Source organism: Grammomys surdaster, unplaced genomic scaffold (assembly GCF_004785775.1).
Source record: "Grammomys surdaster isolate TR1022 unplaced genomic scaffold, NIH_TR_1.0 332360, whole genome shotgun sequence".
Lineage (NCBI taxonomy): Eukaryota > Metazoa > Chordata > Mammalia > Rodentia > Muridae > Grammomys > Grammomys surdaster.
Window position 1 is genome coordinate 11,718 of NW_021627617.1, and position 5,166 is coordinate 16,883.

General features: G+C 41.5%; 1 pseudogene; it reads right to left on the reverse strand.

The window, feature by feature from the left end:
* Positions 1 to 814: 814 nt before the first annotated feature.
* On the reverse strand, positions 815 to 2,076 carry LOC114616519 (annotated as a pseudogene).
* Between the last annotated feature and the right edge of the window lie 3,090 nt (positions 2,077 to 5,166).

Genomic DNA, 5,166 nt, shown 5'->3' on the forward strand with positions numbered 1-5,166 from the left:
AGCTAACAGACAAAGATGCTGGATCCAATTCCCTGGGCTATTGTTATTCTTTCTCATGATACAAGAAAAGACTCTTAAACATTGCATGATCACCAGGTTGACAGTAGCAGCCAAACATTTAATCACGAAACACAAGAGACTAGCAGAATTACCACAGCACAAAAGTCACAAAATAATTGCAAAACATCCTCGGATTTGTTTTCTCCACACACGTAAGCCCACCACAGGAAGTTTCGTCAGTATGGCTGCTTTTGCACAAAACAAAACCAAATAATGCAAACTTCTTTTCCCCTCAAGAAGCAAAGAAAGTGTTTTCTGTGGTCAGTAATGTTTATCTGTTTCTGAAGTGTCCCCAACTCCAGTCAAGCCTTGTTCATTCTCTTAAAGCTAGTAATTCAATGGACACTGTACATTAGATGACACGGTATCAGGAGACTTAGGGGCCCTCTGTCCCACAGCAGAGGCATATTCTACCCTTTTAACTGGGACTTCCGAGATCCAACTCCTGATAGAGAGAATCCACTGATTCTATTGAAATAAAACAACTTTTACCTGAGCAAGAAAAAATCATTCTGCTATTCCTCAGTTTCATGACCTGTTCTTTCCATGGAAAGGCAACAGTGCATGCAATATTAATTAGTCAAAATAATCTTGCTTCCAGTAAGGGGCTAGGCCTGTAGCTCGGTGGCGCCACACTTGCCTTTGTATGCATGAGGACTTAGGATCAATCCCTAATACTACAACCACAACAAGCAATTTATTTATTTTTTTCCTTTCAGAAAGCCAGTTTTATTTGTAAAACTGTCATACGTTTTTAGCGGGTACCAATAGTCACCTGCCATACTTGCTCTAGGTTGTTTGTATAGCCAGCAAACAAAGTCTGGCCATCAGCAGACCGTACCAGAGAGGTACTGGGGTGGCTCTACCTTGCTTCAGGTGCTGATAACTTCTTTCTTCAGTTCATATACAAATGATTTTGCCCTTCAAGTCTCAGATCTGGATCCCAAGACTGGCTGGTGACAGCACAGAACCAGAAGCAGCTGGGGCATTGATGAGGTTCCTACCATCTAACGTATAAAGGTGCTTGCCTTCCTTGAGATCCCACAGCATAACCTGGCCATCCTTGCCTCCAGAAGCACAGAGAGATCCATCTGGAGAGAAGACGGTCACTGTGTTCAGATAGCCAGTGTGGCCAATGTGGTTGGTCTTTAGCTTTCCGTTAGCCAAATTCCACACCTTGACCAGTTTGTCCTGTCTGCAGGAGACGATGACAGGGTTGCTGCTGCACAGCAAGCAATTTTATGTCCAGTCATAAAGTGATCAGTGGAAAACTGCCAGTGGCCTGGGTCTAGAACCACCCATGCTGGCTCTTTGTTGATATATAAGCTTTGTTTCATCCAAGAAAAAGAAATAACTAGGGCTGGTGAGGTGGCTCAGTGGTTAAGAGCACTGACTGCTCTTCCAGAGGTCCTGAGTTCAGTTCCCAGCAAACACATGGTGACTCACAACCATCTGTAATGGGATTTGATACCTTCTGGTCTGTCTGAAGACAACTACAGTATACTCATATACATAAATAAATAAATAATTTTTAAAAAGAATAACCAAATGCTGATTCAACAGTTACTGGGGGTGGGGGTTGTTGTTGCTTTTTTTGTTTTGTTTTGTTTTGTTTGTTTGTTTTTGAGACAGGGTTTCTCTGTGTAGCCCTGGCTGTCCTGGAACTCACTCTGTAGACCAGGCTGGCCTCGAACTCAGAAATCCGCCTGCCTCTGCCTCCCAAGTTCTGGGATTAAAGGCGTGCGCCACCACTGCCTGGCTATTGCTTGTTTATTTTTATGTTATAGGAGGACCCTATTTCTGATTGGTGTATTCTCTAGCTTGGGAGATTCTGTTATAAGTTATTGATACCTAAGAGTAACATTTAATGCAAACGCTGGTCACCATTCATAAAGTCTTCTTTGAGTACCCTCCTCGTGACCTGCATTTTAAGGTGTTTTCCAGTGCATTTATCATGCCACACTTTACAACTGAAACTTTTCACTGGGGACTAAACTTTGCACAGGAATAATTCAACTACTGAAGACAGCGACTTCTTCCTGAGACATTACCTCAGGTGATTTAAAAAACTTCTGTTAAAACAAACTGTCTCCCCTGGTCTCTTTGAGAAGAGGTCAGCCAGCTCTGAGATGGTCGGAACACTTTCAGGCTACTCTGTCATGTGAGCTTGCCTAAGTGGGTTAAAAAAAAGTAATCAAATGAACTACCATAAAAACATGTGAAGCTGCCTTGTGTTATAGACCCAGAGCAAATTACTCTTATTTAAGACGGAGTTTTCAATGTGTGTTCTAAAAGCCTTCCAATTCTGTCACTGAAATTTACTGCAAAAAAAAATGATTTATTTTTTGCCGGGTGCAGTTGCAGTTTACGATTATTTGAAAGCACATTTGTTCATACAGTTTTCATCTTGTTATTGTACTGTTTCTCTCTCTCTCTCTCTCTCTCTCTCTCTCTCTCTCTCTCTCTCTCTTTCTCCCCCCCCCCCCCTCCCCCCCCTTTCCCCCCCTCTCTCTCTTTCTCTCTCTCTCTCTTTCCTTTTTTCTTCTTAACAGAATAATCGTATATAAGTACTATAACTTAAAGAGTCTCTATTAGCTGGGCATGGCAATGTAGGCTTAGAGTTTTCAAAACCTACTTTAATAAGAGTTCTTAAATGCTGAAACCTTCCTTCTAGCCCACCACCCACCAGAGGTAGTGGAAAAGAAAGGTTAATAGGACAAAGGGGGATGTGGATCTGTTTAGAAATAGTTCTTTGGGGCCATTCCAATCGTCTTTGTCAGGATATCAGCAGTTCAGTTCACGAGAATCAGCAGCGGAAGCTCCATCTGCCAGTAAGTGCTATTCACAAATCAGCAAAGGCAGTCCTTGGTTTCCAGAAGAAACCAAGAGGCTCTGCCTGAGTCTGCAGACGTGGCAAGAAACTGCTGGAATACTACCGGAAGTTCTCTGATGCTTTTCTCTCTACAGAGTCACAACAATCAATTATCAGCAGCAAAGAAGGCAAAGCAATGCCAGGGTGTCATCAGTCAGCAAGGACCAGTGTCAGCAAAGCCCAATGACGACAAGCAAAGAGGGATAGGATGAACCAATGCCAGAGCACTGTCCACTGTCTGTTGGGTTATACTTACACCCTTTCTAAACATCACGTGTCTTCTCAGGTGTCTGCTCCAGCAAAACATCACCTGCCCTTTCACTAGGCAGCTTCCAGAAAAATGCCATGTGTCTGTTCTCAGCAAAACATCCTCTCGTGTGTCTGCTTCAGTAAGACATCCTCTCATAAGACAGTTTCCAGAACAATATCACATGACACAACTGAGTCTCCAAAGAACCCAGAAATTTCCACTTCATGGTGATGCACACCTGTATGTAATTTCAGCACGTGGAAGGCAGAAGCAGGGAGATTACTGTAAGTTTGAGAGCAGCCTGGTCTACACAGTGAGTTCTAGGCCAGCCGGGACTACATAATAAGATTATCTCCAAAAACAAAACTCACATTTAAAAAAAAAAAAGTAAAATTTGCTATTTTTATATTCCTATGCCTAGTATTTTTCTACCCAGAAATTTAGCATGCACATAAACTACAACAGGACACAAAACGTTTTGCACTAAATTGGTGACAGAATTATCAAGATGCTCTTAAGATAAACTGCAATTTATTATTTTTATTGAATATTTAAATGCTTTCAGATAAGCTAAAGGCTTAAAAAGATAGGGTTGTAGATGTTTTTATATGCTCTTACAATAACAGAAAATGGAGATAAGTTTTTTTTTTTTTGAAACCCAAGAGATAGCAATTTTGACCATGATGATGTATCTGAATGGTGGTGCTCTCCCACAAAGTGCCAGGAGGGGCTCCATTATAATTGGGGAGCGGGGGAAAAAGGAGGGGCTATGGAGATGAAAATTTAGATATCTACTCCCCGGCCTTTAGGTAATTCATAAATATGTAAATCTTGAGGCAGAGGCCTATTAGTCTCATGCCTTACGTGACCTAGCATGCAGGTTACATAGAGACTGCATGTTAGGTCTCTGGGTTCTGGGGGTGTGGCCAAACACCCCAGGATTTCTACAGTCCAACATCCCACTCTCTTTTCTTTCATAAAAGAAGGGGCAACTCTGAAGGTGTATCTAGGCCACATGTGGGGGTGTTACTCCCACATGACCAATGACTGTGGCGGTGAGCTAGGAGATAAGTTTTTTTTTAATTAGGCACTGAAGAGATGGCTCAGCATTTAATAATACCAACTGCCTTCCAGAGAACCTGAGTTCCATTACCAAAACCCACATGTTAGCACACAATTATCCATAATTCTATAGAGCCTGACTCCTTCTGGACTCCAAGAACACCAGGCACACATGTGATGTGTAGACGTACATGTGGGCAGAGCACACATACATAGAAAATAAAACAATTTAAAATATGAATTTCTCATGTTCAGAGTATAAACATGGAAATCTGAACATTTTTAAATTGTTTAAACAAGTAGCTTTTTAAAATTAAGCACTTGTTAATTTAAATATAGACAAACCAGCTGTTGGCCATAACAAATAACACAATAATCAACTGACTGAATATCAGCTAGTTTACTGTGTTGATTTTGTTTGTGTGTTTTTTGCACCATCTCCCTATGTAGCTCAGGTTGGCTTTGAACTTGTGTCCTTCCTGCTTAGGCCCCCTGAGTCTATCGATTGTATACCTCCACACTCAGTCTCACAGCTGTGCTTAGAGCAAGATAGTATCCAATCTTTAGGTTAAATATCAATATAATGTCTATTTAGAAATGCATAGTTCGCTTTATTGATCTACATAAGAGCATTAGATAGTCATCAATTGTGTGACATGATGTGACGTGGTCTAGACCACACCCCCTCAAGTCGTGGGGGTTATTTTTCCATCAACCACTCCGAATCTCTACCCTGTGAAAGCACTGTTCTTCTCTGCTCACCTAGCTGTCAAAAAATGGCAGACACTAACTTTGACTTAACTTTCATCCTGAAAGCTGAAGTGAATTAAATCAAGCATAACCCAGTTTTTCCTTCTTCTTCTTCCTGCCCTGTGTGACCTGAGCCAGTTTTCAAAAGAACACCTCAGGAGCCAATTTGAAG